The sequence below is a fragment of the Eumetopias jubatus genome, unplaced genomic scaffold, assembly GCF_037043125.1.
Source record: "Eumetopias jubatus isolate StellerSeaLion01/CBP00866 unplaced genomic scaffold, mEumJub1_p1.0 scaffold_4, whole genome shotgun sequence".
Taxonomy (NCBI): Eukaryota; Metazoa; Chordata; class Mammalia; order Carnivora; family Otariidae; genus Eumetopias; species Eumetopias jubatus.
Genome location: NW_028274810.1, coordinates 61,885,020 through 61,902,931, shown reverse-complemented (window position 1 = coordinate 61,902,931; position 17,912 = coordinate 61,885,020).

Below are 17,912 nucleotides of genomic sequence, written 5' to 3'. Positions count from 1 at the left end.
CTGGTAGGTGGCAGAGGCTGGGTTCATGTCAGGGCCCTTTTCCACCTCACTATGAGTTTATCTCCCTCTGACTTCCAGCTCATTCTCCAAGGAGCCCCCATGGCTCCTTTGCAATTTCCTATCCTGATATCTCAGGGACATTTCCACATTAATCTTGGTTTCCTACACTATTTATTTTCTGTTACCTTGCCATGCTGTATCACAAGGGTTGATTAATCAGAAATTGTGTCTCAGTGGTTATGACCCTGAAGGAAATGTTCCAGAACCCCTGCCAACCCGTCACTGATCTCAGTTCATGAAGGACAAGCTGTTTATCAGAGGGGCAGAAGGCAGCCTATTGTTGAGATGTAAAGGAAAGATGACCTGGTTAGAGCGTCTTGTACAAGACTTGGCCTCCGGGACCTGCTGAGTAAGCGGGTGCCCATGTGGCCCTCTGTAAACAGGATGGTGCCGGTCCAAACTGCTGACACGCAGTTCCACTACACTATGAAGGGAGGCTTCCAGGAGCAGGGATGCATGCACACTGATACACTCACGCATCCACCTAACAACCAGTAGAAATTAAGATCACAGAAGCTACCTCTGATTGAGTGTTTTCCACATGCTAAGGAGGAGGTATGCATACCTCTTGAGTGTCAGCTCTGACCAGTCCCTGCCTTGCTCTTGAAGCTCCAAGAATCCCAAACAACCCAGAGCTCCCTCCAGGCTGCCTCCCCACCTCTCTCCCCGCCGCCCCGCAGCAAGCTAATTCTTGCTTCTGTGCCTTTATCCAACCATTCCTTCCTTCGACAAATATATTTTGACTATCTACTATGTGTCTTTTGAAGGTTGAATTGCATCCACCCAAAATTCATATCTTGAAGTCCTAACCCCCAATATCTCAGAATATGATCTTATTTGAAAATTGCAGATGTGATTTGTTAAGATGAGGTCACACTGAAATAGCATGGACTCCTAATCCTATATGAATTGTATCCTTCTAAAAAGGGAAAATTTGGACCCAGACACACATGGGGTAATGGCACACAAAGATGAAGGCAGAGAGCAGGGTGATGTATTTACAAGACAAGGAACATGAAAGATCTCCAGCAAACCACCAGAAGCTAGGGAAAGACATGCAACTGCTTCTTCCTCACTGGCCTCCGAAGGAGCCAACGCTGCCTATGCCTTGATCCAAGACTCCTAGCCTTCAGAAACAGGGGAAATTAAGCTTCTGTTGTTTGAGCCGCTGGCCTGTAGTCTCTCCTTACAGCAGCAGCAGCAGACTAATCCAGCATCAGGCCTGAGGCCATGGGGAGACCACGCTGAATGAGACACAGGAGGTCCCTCCCCACAGCGAGCTTACATTCCAACAGGGAGGACAGACTGTAAAGCCACAGAAAGACATTTCAGCTCAGGAGCAGTGATGTTAAGGAAACTAGAACAGGGTAAAGGGATAGACAGTGACTGAGGTGCTCAGAATAAATGCCTGTGAGGAGGGGACATTTTGAGCAGAAGCCTGGATGAGGTGAGGGAGCACAGTATGAGAAGCCCCTCTGCACGGTGGTCTGCCTCTCCTGTGCACCTCCCCCTGTCACAGCTGGCTGACTCGTCCTCCAAGGCTCAGTTCTGGTACCATCTCCTCCTCAGAGACTGGGCTGACCTGCAGGCTAAGCCAGATGCGCTCCCCTCGGGGTTCCCAGGTCCCTCAAGGACAGGGCTCTCCCTAAATTCCCACATTGTTTTATAATTTTGGGGGGTATAGTTTGTATGTGTGCCTAGAGAGTTGGTGTCCCTGTGCCTGCATTGTGCTTTCATGGAAAACAGAGCCATCCACATCTTATTCATTTCTGCATCTCTAGCACTTCGTACAGAAACTGTGCAGAACAGGTGTGCGATACAAGCTTGCTGCATCCATACACGGATGGAGGCAGAGCTGCGTGGAATCATGTCCCTGGGTCACTACAGCTTTATGAGATACTTACTACTATACTCATGGAGCAAATGAGCAAATCTGGGGGGGGCCGCCAAGGAGGGACCCTGCCTATTCACACCAACTGCAGGGCAGCCACAATTCAACTGGCCTGAACCAGTGAAACAGCAGGCTGGGCAAAGTCACCAGGAAGGCCCAAGCTCCTTGAAGGTGCACAGCCTTTTACAAATCACACTTTGAGAGTTGCCCTTAATCCTCAAAAACGCCTGAAAAGTATGCAAACAGGCTAATTGTCTTCATCGGACAGACAGGAAAATCTTGACTTGGGGAGATGTATGGAGTTACCCAGGGTCTCATGGCTGGTGAGTAAGGACTCCCGAGCCCCTGCTCCTTCCATTTCTGGTGCAGTCTCCAAACTCACTGACCACAAGAACCATTTCTTACACACTCAGACATAAGAGGACCTGCAGCTGCATCTAGTCCAACCTCTTACAGACAAGGAAGAAGGGGCTCCAAGCTCACCATCCTCACCCTCAGGCCAACCTCATTCCATTTACTCCAAATAGCAGAGATACAGAGAAATGCTACTCTGTTCCAAGACAGCAGGAAACATCTGCCCTTTAAAACAAAATAAATGAAAAGCAAAACAGAGAAAAAGAAAACCATTATCTAGACAGAACCCTAAAATCCATTTTTCCCTGAGAACTGCACTTTATTCTTCAAAGCCCCTTTTCCTGGAAGACCGTGGCTTTCCTTAAGGATTGAGTTGGAGGAGAGCAGACTGAGGATGAATCCACCAACCACAGCAGCCCCCTCCAGCACCCCTTTCATGAGAAACATGTGGAGGTGGACAGGAGTAACCATGGGAATGGCCAAAGCTCAAGAAGCTCCTGCCTCTGGGCGCCTGGGTGGCTCAGTTGGTTGAGCGACTGCCTTCGGCTCAGGTCATGATCCTGGAGTCCCAGGATCGAGTCCCACATTGGGCTCCCTGCTCAGCGGGGAATCTGCTCCTCCCCCGACCCTCCCCCCTCTCATTCTCTCTCTCTATCTCATTCTCTCTCTCTCAAATAATAAATAAAATCTTAAAAAAAAAAAAAAGAAGAAGAAGAAGAAGAAGAAGCTCCTGCCTCTCTGGCATAGATGGGGTTTCACCACATGTCCCAAATGGCCCAGCATTCCCAGCAGGAGATGGCAAAGAGCACAAGTCCCCGTGTGGCCAGCAGCCTTGGGGTCAGCAAAGGTTACTAAGGCCTCTCTTCAGTCTGAAGATCACCAAGACTTCAATCCTTGCTGCCCACATTGCAAAATAGCCCTCTGTTCTGTCCTGGGCCTCTGTGCCCAAGTCAAGGGTATGGCTTCCACCTGGAGAGGTCAAGGTCAGATTCCAGAGCAGCAATCACCCCCCAGTCCCCATGTGAAAAACATCTTTCAAGCTTACAAAGCATTTTTGCGTACAATATCTCAAAACTGGTCTAAAATTGAGGGCTCTTATATCCTGCAAGCTTACTTCCACTCCTGTGTTCTCAGTAGACACCAATATTCACCTATCATTGAGGTAGAAAAACTCAGTGTCTTTTACTTCATCTCTATATGATTCTCATATTCAAATGATGAACAAAGGCAGCTGATTCTACTTGAGAAATGTCTCCCCAGTATCCCTTCTTCTCTGTCCCTGGAGCACCTGCCCTTGGCCAGGTCTTACTGCCTCTCTCATGGCCCTTGTACCACAGCAGCCCTCCTCCGCCTGCCAACCCACCCTACCTGTTGGTCTGATCTTCCCACACAGTTACCCCGATCAGGTCAGTTCTCTGCTCTGACTGTTGAATCCCGATTTCCCTTGGGATACATCCAAACTCTCTATAAGAAACACAAGGCCCCACAGAGCCCAGCCTCATCTCCTCCTACCGCTTTTGCCTTCCACTTTTCTCTCTGGCACCTGTGAGCTGCTTAAAACCGCATCACACCGCTTATCATCTCTACTCACTTCCTCATGTTTTTCCCTTTCCCTAGGACACCGCCCCTCCCTCACCGACCTCCACCCCTGCCTAATTCTTACTTATTCTTTGAGGTACAGCACAAGGATCATCCCCTTGAGGAAGCCTTGCCGGGCCTCCCTCGCCCCACCCAATCCACCTGGCGATGGTAGGTGCCTTTTCCACAGCACTTCTAGGACTCAGGTAAATCATCTGCCCACAGCCCTTTCTGGCTACGTTGTGCACCTAGAATGTTCATGTGCCATTCTTCCCATCTGACTGAGCTCCTCCAGGGCCAGAGTTCTGTTCTACTCATCTCTACGCCACCAGCTGCTAGTCACAGCCCTGGCAAAAAGTAAAAACTGAGTAAGTGTTGAATGAATGAATCTTCAGTGGACCTCACGTAATAACTTATGAGTGGACATGAGGAGTCTAGGGTAATTCCATGTTTGAGCGGCTGGACAGTGATGATGTCCATAAGCATAAGAAATAGAGGATGAGTGAAAAGTTTAGGGAGCAGATGGCCACCTGCATCAAGTAGAGACTTCAACAGGTAGTTGGGTCTAAGTACACTTTTAGAGTTCAGGAAAGCACTCATCTGGTAAGAGATACCATTTTGGGAATCACTGCAATGGGAAAATTCCCCAAAGGGGGTTCTAGAGCAGGACAAATAGTGGAGGAAACCCTGAGCAACACTGGCATTAAAAGGTGGGCAGAGAAAGACAACCCTATGCAAATGACATGACAGAGGGGGAGTGGCCAGGGAGGTAAGAGCTGCTCCATCAGAGTGATGTCAACCAAACCAAGGGAGGAGTGCCTTTCCAGAAGAGTGACATGGTTTCCCAAAGCAGCAGTCATGACCACACTTCTTCAGTGATGGGCATAGCCCTTTATAATCTAGCCTTTGCCTACATTTCCCACCTCATCCCCTCACACTGTAGATCCCAGCTTGTCTATATGGTTTAGAATTCCTTGACTAGGCTCTGCCATTTCACCGTCCTGTACCTTTGCTCGGTCATTCTCTCTGCCTATGAGGTCCACATCCACCCACTCTGAAACCATCATCAATCAAATGCTCTCTTGAGCTTTTCCTCCTATAAAGCCTTCTTAGCCTGCCCCCGCCAAAAGAGTGAGTTGACCACTTCCTCCTGCAGGCCTGCACTCTTCTGTCAATCTGGCTCTTATAGATCACCTGTAACACTATATTTTTGTTTCCATGCTTGAGTTGTTTAGGACCATGGGCTGTCTTATTTATTTCTATAATGCCAAGACCAGACACATAGTCTGACATAAAGTCAGATGCCCATATATTTTTTTGAATGAGAAAGAATAAAGGAATCTGCACATCAACATCACTCACAGAACAAAGCAAGAGAAGTGCAAAAATCAAAATCTGGTTAATTAAAGGTTCTCCTTTTTGGGGATTTGGCTAACTGAGGTTTTCTTGGAAATGCCCAGGTTAAACAGTACATAGGATGCTTTAAGGGAGTTCTGCCCTGGCCTATATAAGCTCCTGAACATAGTTGCAAATGAACTAATCTGGGTGGGAGGGAGCACCTTTGTGGGGTTATAGAGAAACATCCGTTTGTGTTGAGGCTGCCAAACTGCCTTTCCTTTGCCCCAAGTGCACTAAGGGTGTCTCATAAATGTTAAATAATCATAATGACCATGCTCAAGTGGTGTCAGTGGTCATAAAATCTAGCTTTTATGGATGATTCCCTAGTCTCCTGGTGGGTGGTTAGAAACTGAGCAAGCCCTGAGGGCCAGAGGTCTCCATACAGGCTGCATCTGAGAGACCTATAAGCTTGGGTGGCAGAAAGGGGATCCAATCACAAGCTGGGACGCCCAACCATTGATTGATTGAGGAAGGCCACCCACACTGAGCCTTCTGGAATCCATTGGTGAGTCATTGGTGAGCCAAAGGATTATGTCTTCAATATGGGCCATTGGACCTGATACCGAGGCATTTCCTGCTTACAGCTTAGGGGAGCTATCCTTAATGAGGGTGATGACCTGTAGGTCCAGATGAGAGGAAAACCCTAGTCTCATTTACCCCTCGTGGGGCATGGCTTCCTAAGCTTTTTCTGATTATATATTCTCCAGCAGACCTCAGTTTACATTCATTCATTCATGACATCATTATTTATCTATTGTATTCATTCTTTCCATGGACATTAACTAAGTACTTGGGCTAGATGTTAAAAGTACAGAGATAAATAAGACATGGTTCCCACCCTTGTTGGGTCAACTGTAAGGAGGTAAGTAAGACAACAATTTTCACATAATGTGTTCACTATATATAGCCATTGAGGTATGTACAAAGGGAAGAATGGCTACCAGAGAGGTGACATTTGTAAAGGATGAACAGAGTACCACCAGGCAGGTAAAAGGGAGGAAGAGGGGATACCAGGTATCCAGGGGGGTAGAAGGAGGCATTTGAAACAATTAGATACATAGAGTGAGAGCAGTGCCAAAATAAGGGTGACGACCAGGACCTCTACTTCCATAATTCCAGGGGCTACAACTCCCATTAACATCTACAGTCATGCAGTGCATAATCGGCCCCCCACGCCCCTAGTCAGGAGACCTGGGCTCAATTCCTGGCTCTGCTTCTAACTAGCTGTATGATGCTCTTGGACAGTGTTCTTCCTATTTCTCAGTCTCTTCAAGTGCAGAGCAAAGAAGCTGGACTGGATAGCTTCCAAGTATCCTCCTCCCTCTAGAGTCCTCTATGAATCTGTGAGTCCAAGCAGAGCTGAAATGACATGGGGGTTAAAGCTTGTCCTTTGGGACTGAACTGGGTATTGTCCTTGTAAATGAGACTTTAATCTTCGCCCAAGTCTTGATTTGTACATAGGCTGATAAACACGGATGTGTAGACTATTAGCACTAAACAGGAAATTAAGGATCACTTAACCCAAGTGGTTCCTTTTTGAGAACATGAGACTAAGGACCAGAGAAAGCAAATGATTCACCCAGAGGTAAACAGCAAATTGGATCAAGACCAAGACTCAGGTTAGGACAGAAGTGTTCTCTGCACCAAGCCAAGTAGTTACCAAGTTTGACCCTGAGTCCCTCCAAAACTCTGTCATGGCAGAGCACCCAGTTGACCAAACCTATAGATCTAGGACCATAGCATACTTCCACCTGGTATTTCTTTGAAATATGGGACTTCCAAACCTTTTCCTCAGAAGTAAATTCAATCTATGTAAATATTCAAGTTACTTTAGACATGGCCAAGATATTTTAAACACCATCCATTCTGACACCCAAACTAGAACCCAAGTGTGATCCTAGCTCCTCCCTCTTCCTCCTATTGTCTCCTGCCAGATCCCAAACACATCCCTCTCCCTGTGCCATCACCAACCTGTTCCAGAGCCACATCCTCTCCTCCCTGGGCTATTGCATTAGTGGGCTAACTGGTCTCCCGTCCTGCCGTGCATCTTCCTCTGTGCAGCCACCATGACAGTGGTGACTCTCCCCTGCTCTGGGCAAGCCGGGGACGCTCCCACATCTGCCAGATAAAACCCAAACTCTGCAGCGTGGCATACCACACCTTTTGCGATTCTGCCCCTCCCCTCCCTTCGCACTCCACAAGGTGCACGAGGATTACTTATGGGTCTGCAGATATGCCGTGCTCTCCTGGCTCTCCGTATCTTTCCTCAGACTGTTTCCTATGCCCAGAAGGCTTCCCCCTCCTCAAATCCATCTGCCTTGTACATCCCTCCTGTACTAGTCTGCTCTGGGTGCAAAATATCACAGACTGAGTGGTACAAAATACAGATTTTATTTCCTCACAGTTCTGAAGGCCAAAATCCATGATCAAGAAGTAGGAAAATTCAGCTTCTGATGAGAACCCTCTTCCTGCTTAGGGACAGCCACCTTCTCTCATGACTTTACATGGCCTTTCCTCTGTGTGTGCATGGGAAGGGAGCTCCCCAGGATCTCTGCCTCTTCTTACAAGGACACTAATCCTATTGGACTAGGGCCCTACCCTAACAAACCTCATTTAACCTAATTACCTCCCTAACGGTCATACCTGCAAATACAGTCACATTCAGGGTTAGGTCTTCAATATATGAACTTAGGGGAGAAGGACAAAATTCAGTCCATAGCACGTCCATTACAGCTCTTACCTCTACGAATCAGGATGATTTATTTTCATATCTGTCTCCTCTATTGGCTTCCGAGTTCTTATGGAAACTCAGAATGGTCTCTGAATCCTTTTATCAGTGGGGACTGGTCCAGGTTTTGTGAGGCCAAGGCCTGAGGCTTATAAGGTGTGGTGGGTCCTCATTAAGAAAAGGGTTAAAAATTAGGTATGAAGTGAATTTAGAAAGGGCCCGTGCAAGTGAGGGACCCTGGAGTTAAGCTTTACGGCTTCACAGTGTATCTGCCTCTGGGCTAATAATACAAAGCCACACTGGGTGCTAGAAAGACCACAGGTTGGGCTACATTCCAACTTCTCCTTCCTTTTTGGGCAGATAAGTTCATTATCTGCACCTCAGTATTTCTGCATATCTAAAATGGGCTTGTAATACCTGCCGTGTGAGGTCTTTTTGAAAATGTAATTAGATAATCTGAAAGGATATTCTATACTTGTTTATGTGCTCACTGCCTGCGTTCCCAACTACAAGGTGTGCTCTGTGAAGAAGGGGACTTACCCTGGGCACTGCTAAATCCCAGCGCCACAATGGTGCCCTGAAGTGGCTAGATGCTCGACAACACTGTTGACAGAAAGAATGCAGTACTCGGTAGTCCCTGAAAGACTGGTGCCTGGTACCCATCGGTATAAGTTTTCCCTCTTGAAACTATTGCTATCATCAGTGAATCTTAGTTAAATGAATTTCCTAAGGAAGAGACAGAACATACCAATGCTCAGAAAATAAAAGCCACTGTATGCTGGAGTCTGGGGAGCATTATAATTCAAAACTTCTTACTGTCCTAAAGTGTTTCTAAAGCTAGAATAATAAAATATCTGGAAGGAAGAAAAGAAGAAAAAAATGGGGGGAGGGAGAGATGGAGGGGGAGAGAGAAAGTGAGGGTGCGGGGGTGGGGGGTAGATGGAGAGAGACAGCCAAACAACACAGAAAACCCTCCAGGCAGTGGGTAGAATCAAAACAGGAAAGCCCCAGAAATTTGACATGGTTTCTCTGAAGACTAAGAGCATATTTATTCCTTGTGCAGCAGCTACCTCCATAAGCTCCAGGGAGTAGAGGGTGCTAGTAGGTGCTCTCCAGTGGGCTGATGAAGCGGGGGCAGATGCAGCCTCATCAGACAACCTCGAATTGTGCCAAGCCCCAGTCTCTTGCAGCTTGGAGCTGAAAAGCCAATCCTCCAACTTGGCTCTGAACTCTTCACCCCAATCAATTAAGAGAAATCCCATCAAAAACCCCAAATTAAGTATGCTTGGCCTGACCTTGATGATTCAAGCTAAAGAGACATCGCTGCTCCTGGAAGAATCTGTCGTTTTTAAATGGCTCACACTGATGGTGGAGGAACTGAGAGAGAGGTAGACTGAATGCCAGCACTCAAGAGCTGAGAGGGACTTAGCACTCACAGAGTGCACTTCCCAGCAGGGTCACAGAGCCTCGTTAATGTCGTTGGGAGAGATCTCCTAAAGTGATCTGGCTTCCTATACAGGCCATTTAATTCTCACACTTGACCGTGTCAGTAACTCTGACTCACAGTTCAAGAATAAGAGCGTGGCCTCGGCTTCACAGACCTTGTTTCATTTCTCATTACGCTTCCTAGGTACCGTGTGAACTTAACCAAATGACTTCACCTTTCTTGGCTTCCATTTTAATTTCACCCTCTGCAGGACGGTTAATGGTATTTGCCTCACATTCCTGTTGTCAGGATGAAGATAGCACTTACTTAAAAGCAGGTACTTTTAGTGCTGAATCAAGGGTGATTTCCCACCTTCTCTCTTCCTCCCCTTTCCCTCCACTCCTTTCCAGATTTGCTCCCAGCAGGTACTGTGACAGACACGGGGTAGAGCGCAGGGTCCTTGCTCAGAGGAGCAAGCTCACCCCCAGCTGAACTTCAGTTCCTGTGTCTATAAAACATGAAGGTGGTAAGACATGGCCTCTACAGACCCATGCTCCCTGACCGACTTCTCGGACACCACATGACTGTCTGTGTATCCAGGCTGTGGGCCAAGCTGCAGGGATACAGAGAAGTCCCTTCCCTGTCCTCTAGGAGCTCACAGAAGACTCCAGCCAAAGACAAGGAAGAGAAAAAACCCACAGTAAGCATGAAATTATATCAACACCATAAAGAGTTCAGAAGTCATGGAGAAGGGGGGAAACGGCCACATCAGGGGCCAGTGATGAGATGGTCAAGGGGGAAACCCAAGAAGAACTGCAGTTCTCCTTGTCTGATTAAAAAATAAGAAACAAGGGGGAAAAATGGTAAAAGGAAGTAGAAGTTCACCAGTCAGGGCAAACTATTTCTGGGCATCACACATTGTGAAGATAATCTGGTGCCTACCAACTCCTACATGTATTTAGTCCTCTGGATCGTGTGATTATTAAGGCTGGTGGGAAGGAGTAGAAAATCAAAAGAGACTGAAAAAAAGAAAGAAGATGAAAGAAGAGGAGGAAAGAGGAAGGAAGAAAGGAAGGAAACTACCTTTGGTTTCACTTTTATGTCCTAAATCCCACAGCTTACTCACTTCACTTTTATGTCCTAATTCCTTCACTTATTCACTCCACGAATGGAAAGAGAGGGGGGCAAGGGAGGAAGAAGGAAGGGTGGAAGGAAAGAAGAAAACCTGTAAGGTGGATAATACCTTCTTTGTAAACATGAGGATAGCAAAAGTCAGGAGATGAAATGCCTGGCCTAAGTCCACACAGCAATAAGGAGCAGAAGCAGGACTGAAAGCCAACTATGCCTGACTCCAAAGCTCATGCTCCTTTCAGGGTATCCTGATGCCTGGGGCGGACTCTACTATATCCCCCAAATGGTAGAATAAATGGAAAGGGATAGTCTGAAGGGGCCAGGACACCACAGACGTAGGAATATAAAGAACAGAGACAAGAGCCCTTCTGTGTGCCCAGGGAATCCTGCCACTCCTGGACTGACTTTCCCCCTTTGGGCAAATTGCCTAATCTCGTATACCCCCAGTGGCCTTATCTGTAAAGTCCTTCGATGAAGGAGACTAGATTAGCTAAACCCTTGAGCTCCTTTACAGCTTGAAGTCCTTAGAGTCTACTCACATCACAGAATTTCATACCTAGAAAGGACTGTTGAAATTAGTCTTTCTCAAGCTTGAGAAATGGCTAGCTCCTATGGCAGCAATCTCCATTTAGCCTCTCTATCTGTTTTCTCTCTCTCTCTCTCTTTTTTTTTTTTTTTTGCATAAAGAATTTTTAGTTGGTCACAAGGATGCCCAGCTAAAGAGATTTCTTAGCCTTCCTTGAAGGTAGGGGTGGACACATGACCAAATTATGGGCAGGGGGATGTGAAAAGAAGTGACATGTGCAACTTCTGCCCTTCAAAGGCAATGGTAGGCTCTCACCTTTCCTCCTATCCTCCTTCCTGCTAGATGGAATACAGACTTGACGGCAGGAGCTAGAACCGCCATCTTGGATCACAAGATGGAAGGCATGTGTTGAGGACTACAGAGCAACATGATGGAAAAAGCTGAGATCCTGACGCTTAAGAAGCCATCATTCTAGCCCTGGGGCGCCTATCTGGACTTCATAGGAGAGAAATAAATTCCTACTTGTTTATGCCACTGCCTTCTAACAAATACATCCCTTTTAAAGAAAAAAGAAAATTAACAGATTCCCCAATTTGGGAAACACACTGCACAAAGAAAGTGAAACAGGGAACGTTTTAGATGTTTTCAGGGTGCTGCCACACTCGTACATATAAACGCCAAGGGCGCTGCTTAAATCTCATGTGTCTGTCCATGGAAAAAAGGGGTGAGGGAGAGTCATCTAGATAAGGAGGATTATGTTTACACTGAATGGAGAAAGGGCTGGATAATCATTTAATGTATATGTGAAATTATAAAAATGATCACAACACCTTTTAATTGCCCTCACCCCCACCTTAAGCCCAGGGACCAGAGAAGCCAATTTAGAGGGGAAATGTTTAATCCAATTGTTTCCAACTAAATTCCACTCTGACTTCAGGGCAATATCTAGTAGAGCCAGAAGTCCTGAGAGGATGAATAAGGAGGACAAGGTGCAGTTGAAATCAGGAGAACTCCAGGCCCCAAACCTGCCTCAACCACAGTCCACTGTTTTCATCTGGATTCCATACTGAGGGTCCACACAAGAGTTCAAAGAGCTCTGTTGTTCACATTTCAATAAGTGAAACCTTCTGGTTAATAGAGGAAGGAACTAGTATCCAGAAAGAGGAAGCGACTTGCCCACAACCACACAGTGAGAAGCAGCCAAGTTCCCAGGCCTAAAAATCAGCCTCTTCACCTGAATCAGAGCTACCAAGCAGACCACACAGCTTCTAACCCAGGGACAACCTGACAAGACTCCTGGAGTCCCTCAGCCCACTCTTACCCCAGAGATGGAGCTTCCCTTTCGTTCATAGTGACCCTCTCAACTCCATTGGTATCTCAACCAGAAGAGAAAGACCTTTGACCACAGCAGGTGGTCACAGTCTAAGGATGAGCCTGGTGAATTCCCATACAGGGCCCAGAAAGTCACAAGTCACCCAGCCTGCTCAGCTGACCCAGAGAGAGGGGATTTCTTTCCAGGTCAGGATGGGCGGTGACAGCAGATGGAGGGAAGGTCCTAATACCTGTAGCATTGCGATCACAACCAAAGGTCACTTCTGCTCTAAGAAACAATCAGGTAGGTGCCTGGTGTCAAGAACAGGCCCCCAAATGCCTGGGCCCTGGTGTTGGTCACACGGGTGAAGATTAGAAGTGTTTATTCATAGGAATGATGCAGAAGTTCCCAGTTCTCAAAGGGCTTTTTACACACATTATCTCATTACATACAATGCTAGAGGGAAGGTCCCTTATGATACTGTAATAGACACCAGAGGCCCATCATCTCACTAAAATGTAAATCCCTCCAGGGCAGGGGATTATGTGGACTCACTACTATTTCCCTCGTGTTTACAACACTAAACTGAGAGTGACTCCCACTGATTATTTACTTCATGAGTGAATAAATGGCTCTGCTAATCCTTCCAACCTAGTCTCAATTCCCCTGGAGCACCACTCACTCCCCCTTCTAGTCACACTGAACACCATAGGTTTCCCAGTGAAGGAAGTGCTTTCTCAAGCCTGCAGGTTTTATACATGTTCATTCCTCTGCCTGAAATGGACTCTTCCACCTTTGCCTTCTACTGGACCTTTACACCTCAGTCTTGGCATTCAGGGCTGCGGTGGTCAGATCTGTAAGCTGTTCACCAGGCAGGAGTGACCAGCCCAGGGGGTGACTGGAAGCACAAATACCTGCTTGGGCTCTGCTAGCCAAGCTGTGCGCTCCGGTATGGGGCTGCATTTGCCCAGAAAAAAAAGGGGGGAGGAGCATTTTTCAAATTTTCATGAAGATTCCATAAGGGTTGTTGTGGCCCTGTGGACATCAGTTCCTCCCGGGGGCCTTTGCCCATACCCCAGAGTAGTTGAGGATCCACTAACAATGTCTGGTCTTGTCTCTTCTCCAGAGCCTCGAGGCTGTGAGTTCTTCCCCTGTAGGACTGTCTTGTTAGAATGTCTCATCCATTAGAACCATGCCAGGTCCACAGTGGGGGTTCAAGAAATGTTTACTGAATGACTGAATGAATAATGACTGAGCTCTAGAGAAGGAACTGCCTTTCACAGGGTCACACAGCCAGTGATTGGCAGCACTGGCTCAAGCCCCCCAGACCTCCTGGAATCGAGTCCAGAGCTGCCTTCACAGTAGAAGCCCTCTTTCCTTCTAAATAACCCTTATAGAAGCCAAGCCTTCAGAGACACCTAAGTTAGCAGTGAAGACAAGCCAGAGGAGCTAAATTAATTTTGAGAAGTCTCATGCATCTTATTCACTAGGTCAGTGAGGGTTACTCATGAAGAGAAATACTTGGGAGGGGGGCTCATTTTTCCACCCCCAATTCATAACTCTATTTGTCACTCTTCACCCAGATTTAAGAGGTGCTAACTGAGTTCCAGCAGGCCCCATGCCTCCAGTGCAGGCTGTCCTGACCAGGCTTTGCCCCCTTGATTCTTAACCTGCAAACCTAAACCAAAGTTGCTTTACCAACTAGCTTCTCTAAAGGGTCCCAGAGCTAAAAGCATCTCACACTTCGGTTTTTTGGGATAATCTGATCCAGATTCCCTGAGGACATGCGGCACAGGAGAAAGCGAGGAGGAATGCAGAAAATCATCACACTGGAAGCCAGAAGACCCAGGTCCCTGTCCTGTTTGAATAGGAAATTCCTCATGGGAAAAGTGATATTTGACCATACAACTGGGCCAAGACTAGAGTTATTTTGCCTGCAGAGGCCAATATCCCCAAGGCAGTGTCAGAAAGATGTGAGTCAAGAGGAGGGCTGTGATTGCCTCCCTAGCTAAGGTGGGGTGTGCTAGATGGAGCAGAGAGAATCCAGGCCTGGTCTCCAGTGCAGACCCCACCTCCTTCTCACTCTGTGACCTTGGGCAAATCACCCAACATCTCTGAGCCTCAGGTCCTCATCTGAATAAGAGGATGATACACATTTCTACTCTGAAAGGTTCCTGCTTTTTTTTGTCATACCCTTCTTTCCTTATCTACTTATCTCTAAAGATAACAGAGGAGTAAAGAGCCTGGGCTCGGCTGAGATTTGCAGTGTGATTTTGGGTAAGTTACTTCTGTCTCAATTTTCTCCTTTGTAAAATACTTGTAAAAAATACTGTATTTTGCCCAAATATCTCATGGAGTTGTTACAGGAACTAAAAGAAACTAAAGTATATTATAAAGTACTTATTTAATAAGTACTAAACAAGTGTGAACTACTCTTACAGGATAAGTCTAAACTTAAATTATTAAGAAAGCCAGAGCACAGCATAAAGGGCAGAGAACCTGCATTCAAGGACCGTTCAGGGATCTTAAATAATTCCTTACCCTCTCTGGGCCTCCATTTATTTCCTCAGTGAAATGAAAGGATAGGGGATCCCTAAGGGTCTTCTAGTCATTCCATTCTGAGGGTCCCGATATCTGCCCCTTGGAACCTCCTGCTCCCTGGGCCTGAAGCATCTCTCTCTGCCGTGAACTTCCTACTCATCCTCATTGACCAGGTTACATTTAATTTCATCTGGGGATGCTTCGTCAAATCACACAGAAACGGGCAAACACAAAAATAACCACTGGCATCTTCCCTTGCCTTTAGCATTCACCAGATAATAGCACTTACTACTTCACTAATCATTAGTTTCTCTCCTCTCCCGACCCAGACCGGTACCCCTGGAGGGCATGGCGCAGGTGGAGTATTACAAAGTGCCTAGGCTATCAAGGCAGATCTGGGCCAACCCGAATTCTGTCCCTACCATCTAGATGATGTTCGGTACGTCACTTCAACCCTTATCTAAAAAGGGGCAGACTAATATCTACATCATAGGGCTGTGAGGATTCCATGCAGGGACGGCCAAGAGCTGGGGCAAGACAGAGTCACTTGAAAAGGCTGGAAGTCGCTTTTCTGTACGGAAACGTCCCCCGGGTGTGGTACAAAGCACGAACTACACTGCTGGAGGGCTGCATGCAGTGCTCTGAGCAGCTGGGAAATCCAAAGCCTCCCGCCACCCCGCCTCCCCCATGGATAAGCCGCCTCCACAGAGAGCTTTCAAGCACTCTTCTGACCCGGGTCCTCTCAAAACCGGGCCGGGCTGGAAGCCCTGGGCGGCTCCCCCTGGGCCCGCGCCGGCCCCGCCCTCCCCCGTCCCCCCGGAGGCCACGGTGGACAAGCGCTCCGCCGCTGCACACAGCATTCAGCACTCGCAGTCTAAACCGTGGGGGCGGGGATGAAAAGCAGGGAATTGGGGCCCATAGGGCCCCACGCGCGGACCCGAGACCCCCCACGCGGCACCGAGGGCTCCGGAGCCCACACCGAGCTCACGGCGGGGTCACCAGCCCCGGCACGCGGGCCAGGCCCCGCCCCCGCCCGTGGGCTTCCAATCAGCGCCTCCTTCCGTCTCCCGCCACCGGAGTGCACGGCCAAGGGGGCGGCGGGCGCGCGGGAAAGCCGGCAGAGGCGAACCGCAAGGCGCCGGCCGGCCTCTGCGGCGGTGGAGGTAACCCTGGGAGAAACTCCAATCACCTCCGGGAAGTCAGAAGATACTCCACTCGGGAAAGCGACGCAGAGGCTATTACAAAAAGGAAAAGGAGAACTGGAGAGTCACAAAGTGCTCTTGGAAAAAAAAATTATATATAGAATATATAAAAATCCCTACTGCACCCTCAGAGATTCGGAGATCCGCTGCTCCCATCACTCAGCTCTATGCCGCCTTTTCGCTCCTTCCGCAGCTCCAAGGCCAGCCTCCATCACCTTTGCTGGGCCTCAACCCCCGTTCCACGCGCCTCCCCCCACCAACACCCTGTGCCCGTGCCAACCCCCTCCCTGGTTAAAACCCACCTCCCGTCCGCCCTCACCTGCGCCGGCCTCGGGAACACGGCCCAGGAGCACACCACCATGCTGACTGGTCTCAATAAATTCCTGTCACCAACTCCAAGTCTACTACGTTTCCCGAGGGGATTCCTCCCCACTAATCTAAAGGACCGTTGACATCGTTCTTACCAGCCCAACACCTCCTCCCCCTTCCTCACAGCTCCTGATCTTGCCGCCATTTTACTGCGGAAGTAGACGCAATCGGGCTAGATGCGCCACGTGCGGCCGAGGCCCGCCCCCCACATGTAGATCGGCGCTGGGCCTGCGCGGCGCCTTGTGCCCACCCTCGCACCTGGGGGTCTGCAGGTGGCCGTGGCCGCTCTCCTAGGCCTCGCCTCCGCTGGCACTCCGTGCCCACGATCTTCTCGCCCGCCCTGTCCCTCACCCCTCTCGCCTAAATCATTCTCCTTGGCACACAGGTTTTCTCCAATCTTTAGAAACAAAAGCAAAGCAAAGCCAAACCGGAAACAAAAATCGCTTCTGGTTCCCTATCCCTCCGGCTTCCTACCCGTTGCTCTGCACCCTTTGGGGAGCAACTCATCAAGAACCGTATGTTCCAGTGGTGGTCAAGCTTGTTTTGTTCACCTGCCCTCCGAAAGAATATGGAAAAATTAGGTACTCTAAAGCACATTTTTAAGTTAGTGTCTAAAATTGTTCATTTTAGGGGCGCCTGGGTGGCTCAGCTGGTTAAGCGTCTGCCTTTCACTCGGGTCATGATCAGGGATCCTAGGATGAAGTCCAGCATCAGGCTCTCTGCTCAGTGGGGAATCTGCTTCTCCCTCGCCCTCTGCTGCTCTCTCTCTGTCAAATAAATAAATAAAATCTTTTTTTAACATTTAAAAAATTAAATTGTTCATTTTATACTTATGATCTCATCCATCCCTGAATCCCTGTCATGTATATACATTTGTGTATGTCATGCACAGCATTTAGTTTACATGAATGGCCACCAGAAATTTCCTAGCACTCTCTCAATGTCATATACTTGTAATTATTTTAATTAAGAGAATAATGTAAATGCACAATAGAATCTAATTTTTTAAGCAATCGTATGAACTTTACCACAAATAAATTCACGAATCTGAAAAAAAATTGATCATTTTAAGTTTAAATAGTTACAAACATGGTAATTTATGGTAATTTGTAAATATTGAAATTATAAAAGTATTTAGTCTTTTAGGTGTATCCAGCTGAATTTAAATATAGCATTCTGATGCTTACATTTACTTAAAAAATGGATGAAAGAACAAAAGAATCATAAATTTTACATACTTCCTTTTATTCCTTGAACTTATATTTTTATTCCACTTACCTCCACTCCAGAATCTTAGCCTAGTGCAGATTATTTGATTGAAAGTCCTTTATTCATCATCATACCATATATCTAACAAAATGTGGATATAAATGGAAATGTAAAATGTTTCCTGTAT